Below are 15788 nucleotides of genomic sequence, written 5' to 3' on the forward strand. Positions count from 1 at the left end.
ATTAATTAATTAATTATCCATGAGTTGATTAGTTAAGGAAAAGCAAATTGAAGTCTTTGTGTGAACATGCAGTAATTTCTCCACTGATTGAGGAATTAAGGATGAGTTATATATTGAGAGGATCAATTGACTTAGTTTAAACTAGTCAAGTTCAGTTAGATTAATTTAACAAGTTGTTAAATTAATGAGGTATAGTTTGTTGATGCTTGCATGTATGTGACAACTATTATTTCAGGTAACTGTGTATTCACTCATGGATAATTGATGCATGTCATTCTGTCAGAGACCCAGTTGATCCCAGATGTGGGACAATGTACTATCAAATGCTTGGATCTTCCTTTGGAATATTCCTTGCATGTAGGTGGAACTAGTGTCCTCAAGGATTGCGTAGTAGGACCTAAGGTTGATAGCAGGTGTGATTAGATCAATATACATGTGTTTTGTAATTGAAGTCCAATCAAAACTGCGCAAGGAAATAGGGGATTGGACCAGAGGAGTAGCCTTTATATACACGGCTAGATTGGTTCATGATACATCATCAGAGTACAGAGAGAGTAGGATAGCCATTGAGCTGATTCTTTTTGTATGTTGTTGAGGATTTCCACTTGATTGATAATATAGTGTTGGGGTTTTATGCTGGTGCTTTCCCCAGTGATATATTCTGTGTTATGTGATTGATTCCTTCTTATTAGTTATATGTGTTCATGCTTGATGTTGCTCATGTTCAATTAAGCTTCAGCTAAGTTTATGGTAGATGTAGATCTAGTATTATGCTTTAGTACATTGCATATATCAGTTGGATCTGCAGGTGAAATTTCTACATGATATCAGTGAGATAGTTGATTTGTAGAGAAAATTCTACATGGTATCAAAGCACAGGTGATCAAGGAAAAACAATATGGAATAAGGAATTCGAAGTTTATTATTCGGGATATAGATCTAAGTTCTTATCACATCCAGTTCATTGATGGCTTTCTATGGTTTGAGGCTTGAGTATGCCCTTGATGGCAGCTCAAACTATATAGCTTGGAAGGATCACATGGAGGCAATATTGGAAGATAATGGCCTTAAGGACTTCATTGATCAAGATTTCCCTAAGCCTACTGATGCTACTCAGGTTGCAGAATGGAAGAAGTCTGTGGCTAGAGCTAGGAGAATTCTCTTGGAGGGAGTTCGAGATCACATTGTTTCAAGTCTCCATGGGAAGGAGACTCCGCATGCAATGTCGAAGACATTGAAAGATTTATATCATAATAGCAGTGATCAGAGGCAGTTGGCACTGAAGGACAAACTTCGAAGGATCAAGTGTGAAAAGGATGAGACAATCTCTATGTATCTGAACAAGCTCACCTCATGTAGGGATGAGCTTGGAAGTGTAGGGATTGTCACCTCAGATGATGATATGGTGAGTTTAGAACTCTTTGGCCTTCCTAAGAGCTAGCATAGCTATCAGGACTCGGTTAATGGAAGTGAGAAACTACGAGATTGGGAATGACTATGGTCAGATTTGATGTACGAGGAGATCAGATGGAGCACCAGAGACGGTTCTTCATCCATGGAGGATGATGAGAATTGTGCCTTAGCGAGTAAGGCAAAGAAGGGGAAGGAGAAGGTTTCTCTTTCTGAACCTAGTTCTTCCAATGATGGGAAGAAAGTTGACAAATCAAAAGTGCGATGCTTTCGTTGCCATGAGGTGGGCCATTATGTTGTAAATTGTACACGGAGGAAATCCAAGAAGGGATCTAGGGAAGGATCTGAAGGTGAGGCACTTGCTTCATAGTTTGAGTTGGATTTCACACTCTTCGCATGCATGGTTTCATCCATGGTGGGTAGTGGTTGATTTCTTGATAGTGGAGCTTCTTTCCACATGACTGGCGACAAGAGTTTGTTCAGTACTTTGGAGGAGAAAGATCTCCAAATACTCATAGCGATGGGTACTGATGAGAAGTATAGTGTCTCAGGTGTAAGCACGGTTATTTTTTAGAGGGAGCATGGAGCTCGAATTACCTTGACTGATGTCAAGTATATACCAAGACTAAAGAGAAACTTGGTGTCGATCGCGATGCTAGAAGACAGAGGCTATGATGTAGTCTTCAGTAAGGGAAAGGCTTTCCTTAGACACATCACCACTAGACAGGTGAAGCAGATTGGTTCACGAGTCAAGAACTTGTTTGCTCTTGAGGTTCAAGATGCATACAAAGCCTTGAGCAGCAAGGAAACTGATGGAGACTTGGTGGTTGAGAGGGAGGGTATGTTACCTCTCAACATGCAGCGCCAAAAGAAGTCTCAGACGATTGTGGAGGAGCCACGATTGGTGAAGCAGCTTTAGGAGGTTGTGGAGTATCCACAATAGGGGAAGCTAAGAGGAGATTGAGTAGAGACATCTTCTCATGTAGAGACCTCCAGTAGGAGGAAACTTTGAGCCAGGTGGGTAGAGGTATCACATGTAGCCATTCCTCCAAGTAGGAGGTCGGGCGATGTGGAGTGATCGTCCCAAGGAGGAGGGGCAGGATCCTTGAGGTACCCAACCTCTTGGATGAGATCTTGCTACGGGAGCCCCGATGTGGAGTAGCAGGAACTGATTGATTGGGTAGAGACAGATGTGGATGGAGTGGCAGAGAGAGCGACAGTGTAGGGAATTCTAGGACAGTGCATAGCTAGTAGGTTGTAGCAATGCGAGAGGCACAAGTGTTTTGCACAGTGCTAGGTGGCACAGAGAGGTGTGAAATGGTACGAGACGCATGGAGATGTTGTAGTAGCGTAGATGTTAGAGAGGAGCACTTGTCAATAGCAAGTAGAATTTCAGCATCAAAGTATGTTCCTAGCTCAACAGAGTGGTTAGTTGGGAGTTTTTTGTTCCAAGTGTTGTTGGAGCAAGTGGACCGGGTAGATGTGTTGCATGCAAAACATTCCAGAGTTACAGGATCAGGTTTGAGAGGAAGCCTTTCTTGTTGAGAGGGAGTGTTGAAAAATGTACAACAAGAAATGTTAAATTTAGAATGTGCTATAAATAGAAGTCCTAAAATAGCATGTCTAAAAATATCAGTTTGGCTAGTGAATTCATTGGCCACCTTGGGTGAGAGGTGAAACTACTAAAAATAGAAAGTTCTAAAAATAGCATTTCTGGGTCCCTTCCTATTTATAGCAGTCCCTGGTCTATCTATAGGAAGTAAAATTGAATTTGGTCTTAATAGCAATTTGGAATATTAATTAATTAATTCTCCATGAGTTAATTAGTTAAGGAAAAGCAAACTGAACTCTTTGTGTGAAAATGCAGTAATTTCTCTACTGATTGAGGAATTAAGGATGAGTTATATATTGAGAGGATTAGTTGACTTAGTTTAAACTAGTCAAGTTTAGTTAGATTAATTTAACAAGTTGCTAAATTATGAGATATAGTTTGTTGATGCTTGCATGCATGTGACAACTATTATTTCAGATAACTGTGTATTCACTCATGGATAACTGATGCATGTTAGTTCTGTCAATGACCCAGTTGAGATTAGATGTGGGACAATGTACTATCAGATGCCTGGATCTTCCTTTGGAATATTCCTTGCATGCAGGTGGAACTAGTGTCCTCAAGGATTGCGTAGTAGGACCTGAGGTTGATAGCAGGTGTGATTAGATCAATGTACATGTGTTTTGTAATTGAATTCCAATCAAAACTGCGCAAGGAAATAGGGGATTGGACCAGAGGAGCAACATTTATATACAGAGCTAGATTGGTTCATGATAAATCATCAGAGTATAGAGAGAGCAAGATAGCCATTGAGCTGATTCTTTTTGTATGTTGTTGAGGATTTCCACTTGATTGATAATACAATGTTGGGGTTTTATGTTGGTGCTTTCCCCAGTGATATATTCTGTATTATGTGATTGATTCCTTCTTATCAGTTATATGTGTTCATGCTTGATGTTGCTCATGTTCAATTAAGTTTCCGCTAAGTTTATGGTAGATGTAGATCTAGTATTATGCTTTAGTACATTGCATATATCAGTTGGATCTGCAGGTGAAATTTCTACATGATATCAGTGAGCTAGTTGATTTGTAGAGAAAATTCTACACTCCAGCTCTATGACTTCCTGTCCGTTTCTCTATGTGTAATCATTCGTTTGTCTCTTTGACTGGCCCTCTGGCTCTCTGGCTCTGTGGCTCTGTGGTTGGCCATCTGGCTCTGTGGTTCTATGGGTCTTTGTGTATAACGCATTCTTGTTACAGCAACTCCCACTTATAGCATGGCACAGGTGAATGGGAGCCGTTATAAAGCAAATACACAGGCAGCCTTTTTCCAAAACGAAATTTTCCAAATAACGCATTCTTGGTTCCTAACAGAAATACACAAAAATGCATGGAAATCCTGACAAAATTCTTTATGTTGGAACTCAAAATTTATCCAATCGCGTCCATAATCCCATCGGGTTTGCCTTTGGTCACAATATAGCAATCGCTTTATCAGCCTAATCGCAATCACAAGTCACAATGGCCCGGGGTTCCGATATCACATGAAGGCCTTCCTCTGATGCAATATATCGGAGGTTGCTAGTCGGGGGTCCTTCTGCCTTTGCTTAAGTCCTCCCTTTGACTCTTCCGATGCGATTGCCTTCTGGAAGGCATATAAAGCCTTAAGCCCATTTTCATAAGGATTTGCCTCCTTTTGTAAGGATAATGGGCAATCTTATTTTTGTTATAACTTCTTCATTCGAAGTCCATTTTAGCCCATTCAAATTGCGTTAAGTTTAGAATGAAGAGATCTCTGCAATGAGACTATTTTCAAGAGCATACTTTGACTTTAATTTTCCTCTGTGAGGAATATTTATAGACTTAGAAGTCTATTCTAGATCCATTTTGAATCACACCTTCCCACTAAAAAGATTTTGGACTCCAAAAGACTGATATACTGATCTGAATAGTAAATGAGAGTATGTCACCCTCTTCTTTCAGCTTCCATACACTTGCCCTACATAGTGCCTCTAAACAAAATCCTTTGAACACTTTCCTTCCTGGATGTGCTTGTTCTCCTGGGAGAACTATCTTCCTCCTTGACTTGCAGAACTCCTGCTGAGAAGGTCACAGAAGGTAGTTTGAACTTCTCTACCTTGATCATTGATCCAAGGTAGCTCAAACCAATGTGAAGTTACATCTACTTCAAAAAAATTACATTTGTACCTATTTGGCATACTATCAACAACAACTGTTAACAATAATAGGATTATAGACAACAACTGGATGGCCTAAACTCCTACTGCAACAAAAGAAACAAATTTCACATCTTATGAATGCCTCCATGTCTTTACATCTACATACAAATGATTGAATAGATAACAAGCCAAAAAAACATGCCTTTGAAACAATTGACCCTTCAAGTCAAGCATGTAGAAAAAGAATTCTGAAGTTCTTTTTCAAAGATGAAACACTTCACCATCATCTCCATCTTGGAGACCAAATCAACTTTTTCTAGGTCAACATTAACATTACATGCATGTTTACAAAAAATTAATCAACCCTTCAAGTTAATCACACATACATGTTTAAATACAAGGAAATCATTAACATCCCTGTGCTCATGCATATCATGCTTATGAATGCATTTCATCCTTCAACTTTCACTTAAGCACACTATACTTTCGAAGATGAAATGAATATAATAATGTTGCAGCAATAAAGTGAGTCTCCTACTCAACTTTTTCCATTCACCTTCTTGGTAAAAATCTGCAACTTGCATCTCATTAACAAAGAAATGAAAATAGATGCATTATATCAATAGACATGCAATTTAATTGGATAAGAACTCTAACCATTTCTTACCAATCCATTTCAAAGGTCCTTCCTTTGTCTGCACATCAACAACAACATGTGAATCATCTTGAAACACATCATTCATGGAATCTTCCTTTCCATCCCTGCCATTTTTTCTTTCCACCTTCTTCAATTTTTTTGGAAGCATTGTTGGATTTAGAGTCCAAATATTTTCAGCAATGTGTCCTTGCTTATGGCAGTAAGCGCAACACATGTGCATCTTCTTGACAACATGATTTGCCTTGTCTAGTGGATCTTTGGCTTTTTGCTTCCTTTCCTTCAAAAGTTTCCTGTATGTGGCCATTCTCTTCCAACATCTAGAAACATTATGGTTAACCAAACCACAAAAGGAACATGCAATTATTTTCCCATGCTTATATGGAAATTTATCATGCTTTTCATAATCAAAAGGAACATGATTAGAACCAGACTTATACCTTTCTCTTTCACCTTTATTGCTTTCATGAGGAGGTGAATTGAATAAAGAAGTAGATCCCTTTGGAACACCATCAACCTCTTCAATGGTTTCAGAGTTTCCACAACTCTCTGGTTCAAGTGTATGCTAATATACACCTTATTTTTGAAAATTATGTTTCAAGCTATTGCATTCCCCATGAATACAATCCTCACAATCTTGAGGTAGAAGACCTGCAATGAAACTCCTTCTTGGAGTTGTTTCAATGGTCTTCATGGCAGCTTTGGAACTCTCTCCATAAGCTTGTCCATAGCCATGAACCAAATACTTAGGCCTTTCCTAAACCATTATTGGCTCAAAAATACCCTGTACATGTTTACCCAAGCCTTTTCCTTCATAACCCATCTTGGACATTAACTTGGAACCTATGCCTCTGGTATGTTTTTCAAAAGAACCAATATAAACATTCTTAGAGGAAATTGAAGACAAACTGGAATTATTTACCTCTTCTTCAAGCTGATACTTGACTAAGGCTTCTTTGGCAACAAATAGGTATGTCTCCAACTCATGCATCCTTTCCAGGTTCATATTTGCAATATGAAGTTGCCTCTCCATTTCCTGCAATTCATCAGAAAGCAACTGCTTCTCTTCTTTCATGGAATTCAACTACTCTCTAAGTATGATGCTCTTCCTTCCATCCTTATACATTTATCTCACCATATCCATCATGTTGAACAAGTCTTGCTTCATGTCTTCATCAAAGAATCTTGTGATGAAGGGAGAATTTGAGGACTCACTTGTAGAAGTAGTCATTATCAAAATGAACAAAAGAACTTCAAACAAGATTAACAAAGGGCTTATTCAAGCAACCTTTTGCAACAAAACTCTTGTGCTTCAAGGATCGTCTTGAGGTCCTTTGGGATAAGAAGAATGACTTCAACCCTTCTTTCTTCTTGTCCTCTCCTGGACTTAGCTAACAACAACTTTCCCTGAACCTTTGCAACTCACACAACAGTCAGTTTACAAACAATCAAACAACTAAATTATTTCTACTGTTTGAACACCTTTCAAGTCAAACAAGCATATAGATTTCTCTGTAAATCAAGCATCCTAATCTGGTACCACTTGCATCATGATAAAACCTGCTTCATGATACAACCTACTCTGGTATAACTTACTCTGATATAACCTTCTTTGAAGGTGGGGTTAATAAACCTGATGCTCTGATACCACATGATTTGAAATGGGGACCTAAAGGCTTCTTGTCAAACTTACAAGAGCCTATCCCACTCCAAAGCTTATACATTCCCAAGATCTATGCTTATGATTGATAATTGCGGAATTAAAAGTGCTTGAAATAGGTGTATGTTTATGTTTGTTTTTAAACTATTCAAGTGCTTATGTATATTTGCTTATGCTGATATTTAAACACACATAATAGTAAATAAAGTAGCAATTCAGCAAACACATAAGACAAGAATATAATTAGGATTTCACCCAAACCTCTTGGGCTACGTCTCCGTGAGCTCTAATCAACTCGACTATGCTCTCTGGGATTATGGTAATATTTCTTTTACAATTTTCATACTCAACTCCATTGGTTTACAACTAAACCTATGGGTTTAGGATACCATCTTATCCCTGGTTGTCCATAATTTGCATACAGAACTAGGCTTCTCTGGACTAGACTCCTTCAATCAACGCTCTGAGCTATCTTGAGCTCTAGCTTGCACCAAATCCCTCAAAGTTATTTTAATTGTCTCTGGAACTCCTTCTTTTGTCTTCAACACACTTTGGACATTAGCAGTAGCTTGATCATTTGATCTCTTTGCTATTCTAAAACTTCATTACCGCTCCATGGCTCTTAGAAGTCTTCAGGATTTTTTGAACTCCATCTCAATGGATTCAGCGGTTCCCTATAGTCACCTCGACTATTGGAACCTTGAGAATGAACGTTGGCTCTATTCTCTGCAGCTACCTCCAAGCTTTGGCTGCCTCTTCTTCTACTCTCGGCTCTGGCTCTCAGCTCTAGCTCTCATGGGCTTCTGGTTTCACTTGACCTCCAAGAGAATCTCTGTAACCTTCAGCAGCCCTGTCAATTGAGCTCTCTGTGTATTTGTGAGTCATCCCTCTAGCTCTACGACTTCCTGTCCATCTCTCTATGTGTAATCATTCCTCTGTCTCTTCGATTGGCCCTCTAGCTCTCTGGCTCGGCAACTGGCCATTTGGCTCTATGGCTCTGTGGCTCTCTACGTATAATGCATTCCTGTTACAGCAACGCCCGCTTATAGTGTGGCACAGGTGAATGGGATCCGTTACAAAGAAAATACACAGGCAGCCTTTTCCATAATGAAATCCACCAAATAACACATTCTTGGTTCCTAACGGAAATACACAAAAGCGCATGGAAATCCCGACAAAACTCTTTATGTTGGAACTCAAATTTTATCCAATCGCATCCATAATCCCATCAGGTCCACCTTTGGTCGCAATATCACAATCACATAGGTGGGATGCTTAAAACCCAGGAATTTGACAAATACCTAGAAATACAAAGAAAATTCACAAATCTGGATTTCAAAATTTATGAAATCGCGTTTATAATATTTATCGAGTCTGTGTCTGATCACATATCGCAATCGCAACAAGCATATGTCAACGACCCTTTATATGGTTGCGATCACCGATTGCCAATATTAGTGCATCACATATGGCAATCGCAACACCCAATGGACTTTGCTAGTTGATATATATATCGCCGATCTGATCCGCTGATCCGATATATATCGCCGATCCGATCATCGCAATTGCTTTATCAGCCTGATCGTAATCACAAGTCACAACAGCCTAGGGTTCTGATGTCACATGAAGGCCTTCCTTCGATGCGATATATCGAAGATCGCTAATTGGGGGTCCTTCCGCCTTTCCTTAAGTCCTCCCTTTGACTCTTCTGATGCGATTTCCTTAAGGAATGCATATAAAGCCTTATGCCCATTTTCATAAGAATTTGCCTCCTTTTCTAAGGATAATGGGCAATCTTCTTTTTTATGTAACTTCTTCATCTGAAGTCGATTTTAGCCCATTCAAATTGTGTTAGATTCAGAATGAAGAGATCTCTACAATGAGACTATTTCCAAGAGCATCCTTTGACTTTCATTTTCCTCTGTGAGGAATATTTATAGACTTAGAAGTCTATTCTAGATCCATTTTGGATTAGAGAAAAATACCTGCAAGATGGTTCAGGGAGAACTAGTATTGATGTAGGGATTTCGTATTGGAACTCTGTACAAGTTGCAAGGTAGCACTGCTATTGATGGGTGCAATAGTTATGTGGTTCTTGAAAGTGGAGCAGAAAATCTAGTGGTCTCTAGAGAAAAGACCATGCTATGGCATCAAAGGCTTGGACATATTGGAGAGAAGGGCCTTCGAATACTTCATAGTAAAGGTATGGCAGAAGGTATGACTAATAGCTCTGTGTATTTTGATTTCTATGAAAATTGTATATATGGGAAGTAGAATCGGGCGAGTTTCGCCTCTGGTGGTAAGAGGGCGAAACAGACATTAGAGCTTGTGCATAGTGATGTGTTTGGACTTGTGAAGGTTCCATCACTGAGTAAGTCTGTGTACTATGTATCATTTATAGATGACTTCTCAAGGAATACATGGATATATTTCCTCAAGAAGAAATATGAAGTCTTTGACAGGTTTAAAGAATTTAAGGCTCTGGTGAAAAACCAAACAGAGAAAAAGATAACGGTGCTAAGGACATATAACGGTGGAGAATTTTACAACAAGGAATTTAAAGAAGTCTGTAAGAAGTGTGGTATAGCACAACAAAATACTACTCCATACGCACTTGAGAAAAATGGATTTGTAGAAAGAATGAAAAAGACGTTGATGGAAAAGGCAAGAAGCATGCTGAGTGGTGTCGGGTTAGGACAAGAATTCTGGGCAGAGGTAGTGGAGACAACATGTTACCTAGTCAACAGATCACTTTCATTAGCATTGGAGGTAAGACTCCACAAGAGGTATGGACTGGTAAGAAACCCTTTCTTTCACATCTAAGGGTATTTAGATGTGATGCATATGTACATGTTCCAAATGAGAAAAGAACAAAGTTGGATAGTAAATCTTCAAAGTGCATCTTTATTGGGTATAATGACAGTTTAAAGGGTTATAAGCTTTGGAACCCAGTAACAAGGAAGGTTGTGTACACCCGAGATGTGGTGTTCAGAGAGGTGAAAAATGTTATTAAACATGAAGTCCCATCAAAGGAACTTGAGAAGATAGAGTTTGAGCTAAAGGAGGAAGAATCAGACTCTACAACAAAAGAGGAATCAAAATATGAAGAGCCACAAACTCCGGTTGTGAGAAGATCAGTTCAAGAAAGAAGGTAGCCAGAAAGGTATAGTCCATCTGCTTTCTGTTCAAATTTTTCTTTATCTATTATTGATGATGATCCCATAATTGTGAAGGAAGCAGTAGATTCAAAGAATTGCAAACTCTGGAAAGAGGCTATGGTTGATGAAATGGCATTTTTGCACAAAAATGAGGCTTGGGATCTGGTGGAGTTGCTAGATGGAAGGAAACCCATTGGTAGCAAATGGGTGTTCAAGAAGAAGATGAATGAAGAAGGAAAGTGGAGAAATACAAAGCTTAGTTGGTAGCAAAAGGTTATTCCCAGGTGCCGGGAATTGATTTTGGTGATATTTTTCTCTTTTTGCTAAGGTAGCTTCTATTAGATTACTTTTATCTATTGTTGCTACTTTTTATTTTGAGGTAGAATAGATGGATGTGAAGACAACATTTCTTCACAGGGATTTAGAAGAAGAGACCTACATGAAGCAACCTGAAGGCTTTGCAGTGAAGGGTAAGAAAGAATTGGTATGCAAGTTAAGGAAGTCTTTGTATGGGCTAAAACAATCACCAAGGATGTGGTATAAGAAATTTGATACATTTATACGGGAACTTAGCTTCACTAGAAGCAAAGAAGATCATTGTGTGTATTTTAAATTAATTGGTGACCATGTTATTTATCTGGTTTTGTATGTGGATGATATGCTGTTGGGTGGACATGACAATGAAATTATTTGAAGACCCAATTGTCCTACAAATTCGACATGAAATATCTTGGTGCTGAAAACTATATTTTGGGCATCGAAATTAAAAGAGATTGGGAAAAGTGGAAGTTCTAGTTAAACTAGAGGAAGTATGTCGAGACAATATTGTAGAGGTTTAATATGTACGATAGTAAACCGATGAAGGTTCTTATTCCTGTAGGTGTAAAGTTATCTGTCGAACAGTGTCCCAAGACACAAGAAGAGGAAGAGGACATGTTCCGTGTTCCATATGCAAGTGTAGTTGGTAGCCTGATGTATGTGATGGTCTGTACTAGACCAAACATTGCACATGAAGTGGGAGTATTGAGTAGGTTTATCTCAAAACTAGGGAAGGAGTATTGGACATCAATGAAGTGGGTTTTCAGGTATTTGTGTGGCACTAGTGAATATGGTTTGTGCTACCAAGGAAGACCAGGATTGGACAAAGTTTTGGATATTTGTGGCTTTGTTGATGCAGACTAGGTTGGAGATATGGATCAGAGAAGATCTACAAGTGGGTATGTGTTTAACCTATTTGGAGGTGCATTCAGTTGGATGAGTAAGAAACAATCTATAGTGACACTATCAACTATAGAGGCAGAATACATGGAAGCCACTCTTGCAAGCAAGGAAGCAATTTGGTTACAGATATTGTGTTCAAGTATGCAGTTAGTATAGGGAGCTATAAGGATAGATTGTGATAGCCAAAGTGAAATTTTCTTGGCAAAGAACCCTGCTTACCATTCAAAGACAAAGCACATTGATGTTCAGTATCACTTTGTGATCGATATGATAGAAGACAAAAAGGTATTGCTGGTAAAGGTGGACACTTTGAAGAATACTGCAAATGCATTGACAAAATATGTTAGCTCTGAGAAGTTCTCTTGGTGTAGAGAAACAATGGGTGTTGCTGGGCTGGATAAATGACTAAGCTCTCCCATGGAAAGAAAACAACAAGTGGGAGAATGTTGGGTTGTGTTATATTCTTTCCACAACTAGCCCACCTAGTTAACTAAGGGTTTAGAGGGGGGCTAGAGCCCCCCCTTCGTTGCGCCAATTGTGTAGCGGGGGGGTCATAGGGGGTTTGAGGGGGGCGGGTAGCCCCCCTCTATGGGGTATGGGGTAGCACCTTGGGGAATTTTTTTTTGGACCCTATATTAGGTGGGCGAATGTACCTATGGTTTTGTGCATGGTTTTCACACATGGTTTTGGGCACGATGGTTTTCGATCCATGGTATTGGATGCTTCGGCATGAATATATATGTATTGTAACATATGAAAGGAACATAATGAAAAATCAAGTTGGTAGTCCCGGTTTTGGGATCCTGGGGAAAATCTTTGTGTATATTTGTTTTATGTGTTATTCTCTCGCTATTGTTTATTTTCTGTTTTTAGAATTCGTATGCAGTTAATTTATGTACGGGGTTAAAACCTACATAGACTGATCAAAGAGTGTGGTGCAATCCACCACCGTGAGATCTACTCTCGCGACTGCATCCTTTACAGCTGCCTCATGCTGTTCTCTAACCTCTAGTGGAGTTGAACGTTGTGACTTCAACTCAAGCTCTATGAATTTGAGGTTCAGTTCAAATTGAACCTTGGCCATCTCTGTCTTCACATCGCGTACACGTGCATCCAACTTTCGAATCTTGGTCTCCAACAGTGCATCTTCTGGTATGTGTAGTTCTGGAATGGTTCTGCATGCTTTGGCTACCACGGCTGCGGTTCACTTGTTCTTCTCCTAAAGCTTCTTCCATGCTTCTAGTACTGCTATCTTCTCAATGAACATCTATTCATCGTTGACTTTTTTCTCGTTGATCATGCTCAGCACGCATTGCCCCTGGTCCCTGATCTCACCAATCACACTTGCTTACTGTGTGTGAAGGAATTCACTGGGGAGCGCAGCCAAGTTGATGCCAACATTCCTCAAAGCACTGAAATTAGCCTTGCCAGCTTCCACCTCTGCGCTCAAAGCTCCATCGGGATGCGCGACTTCCTGGAGATCCAAGGATCAAACCAACTATGCTGCTTGAGTGGTCCCTAATGCAAAACTAGTTGATGTCGCGCCACTCTACCCTGCACCTGCCTGCGATCTAGTGGTTTGGATCTATAGCTCATGTAGAATCATCTGTATAGTGACTAGTACTTACTTTTGCTGTTGCTCAAACTGCTACAACAGTTCCGCTATTGTATCCCTTACCTTGTCTCTGATATTATCCAATTAACCCTCTGTTAAGGTGATTGGATCGAGTGACGATTTGGAGGGTTTGGTTTTCTTTCAATGTCCCTCATTTTCCTATTCCCTATGTCGCTTTATGCGGAAAGGACTGCTCTCCAAATCTCCACCACCCTATTTTAACTGTTCTTCGTCCTCCATTTGGGGCGAAGGAGATTTCTGACTCGTGTGAGAGTTGTGTTTTTCCTACTCCATTTTCTCATTTTCGGCACACTCCGCTCCTATGCGGGCCTTCTCCTTAATCTCCTTCTTCCTCTTTTCTGCGAAATGCCGAACCTTCAGTCTTGTCACTTCCTTTTTCTGCTTCTTCACAGACTTGCTAGTCCCGGTGGCCAAATCTGACAGTGTGTGCCAATCTACTAGCCATCGCTTGAGGACCTTTGCAACGGAATCATCCGTAGCCAAGTAGGGAATATCATACCGCTTATGGTCCAAATCCTTCAGCACCCGGATGTAAACATGGTGGAAGTCCACCTATCCAGAAAACTACTCAAAGACGGTTGGTGACAACTATGGCTTTAGGTTGATGGCCATATGAATGCTAATCTCCATGAATACCAAAAACACTTTACTTTCTTGAACCCATGCAATGTTCTTTGTGGCCCACAATGAAGCAAACTTCACTGCTTCTGGTAAATCCGTCTCAATCGGAGGAAACTGGTTGTCCTCTGGCAACTCCCTTTTGACCAACACAATTGATATAATGACCATGAATAATTTAAAGTGTTTCTTTGGTCTTGTGCCTCTCGGCAATTCGCAAGGAACTCGATTCATAGGCTAACGAAACCACTAGTGCCGGCACCTTGTCCATGCGACAGTTTATCATCACTTTTCTAGCCAAAATTTGGGTGGCCACCTTCACCTCGGGGTCAGTAATACTAGAAATAGAATACTCGCACACTTTCTTGACAAGTTTGCACTTGTCCTTCATATTCTCGGCGAGTTCGCGCTCGCCCATCTTTCTACCAAATGCCTTGGCCGAATTGAGTCTTGAATGAGGGAGTAATGTGATCCTATGGATTAGCACATCAGTGATTGGTATCAGTTCACTCAACCACAAGCACCCATCATGCACAAGTCACAACAACTTCTTAATGACTGTTAAGTTTACAGAGGTGCAGTGGTAGTGAGGCTCCCATAGGAGGTTCAACAACCCTACCTTGTTTACCTCATGAATCCATTCCATTGGCTCCAGCGCGGTGACATCATACTCCTTGTAGAACGGTCACTTCATGAAGGTAACAGTAGCCATGTGGGGGAACCACTCAATGTCCCCCAAATCCCAATCTTCAAGCTTTAGATGTGGGATGTGTGCCAAGCGCAAACCTTCGAAAGTTATGTTTTCCGACAGCAGGGGTCTACTAAGGAGGAACTGTCCCTCATCTTGGTCCTTTGGACCTTCACCTTGCCCTGTCGCAGAGGGATGTACTTTGGCAGCTTCAAAATAGGGTCTACCCCCTCTATATCTATATCTTTTGTGCCCTCATCGGCCTCCAGGTCTACCACTTTGCCCTTCTCCTGTGCGGTTGGATTTTCTTTCCACTGCTTCTATGTAGTTGCATGTTTCCTTGGTGACTCGTGCATTGGCAATGTCTTCCTCTATTTATCCTTCTTCGGTTTGGGAACCTCTCTCGGTGGCGTAGGCTTCGGCCTAGGCATCCTCAACGCCTTAGGCACTGCTACAGGAACCTCCATACTCATGACCTCAAGAGCGGCTCCCTCAGAGGCGACAATGCCCCCAATACTAGCGGTCTCAACTGGTGCAGACATGACGCTGTTAATGAGGTTCCGATCGGATTCAGGATACTACTCAAACACAGGGCTTGGAAGAAAATTCTTTAAGAGCTAATGCAACAGATAGTAAGACTTAAAAAATCTCATAATGCAAAGTTTTTCTCGTTGGACGACCTTCTGTAATTTATAGGCAAATTCAAATTCAAATTTGACATTCCCTCCAAAATCCATTCATAACAACGAGATTGGTGGCAGATTTCCAAATATTTCACACTTGATTTCAATCTTAAATGTCTTAAATGCCAGCCACCAACTCCTCTTAACCGTCTTCTAGTAGTCAAATCATGAACAGTGATAGTAACAGTCACTTTATAGCTATGCTACGTGGTCTCCACCCCTATAGCACAACTCCTTGCATGATTTTGTAGGTACTATGACATCTTCTCATTCTACGCAGACCCTTCGTCATGCAGTTTTATAACCCAAGAAGTGTAATTTATATTT

Source organism: Pinus tabuliformis, chromosome 4_1 (genome assembly GCF_031772625.1).
Source record: "Pinus tabuliformis cultivar Carrire ecotype Pingquan chromosome 4_1, CPIR1, whole genome shotgun sequence".
NCBI classification, from domain to species: Eukaryota; Viridiplantae; Streptophyta; class Pinopsida; order Pinales; family Pinaceae; genus Pinus; species Pinus tabuliformis.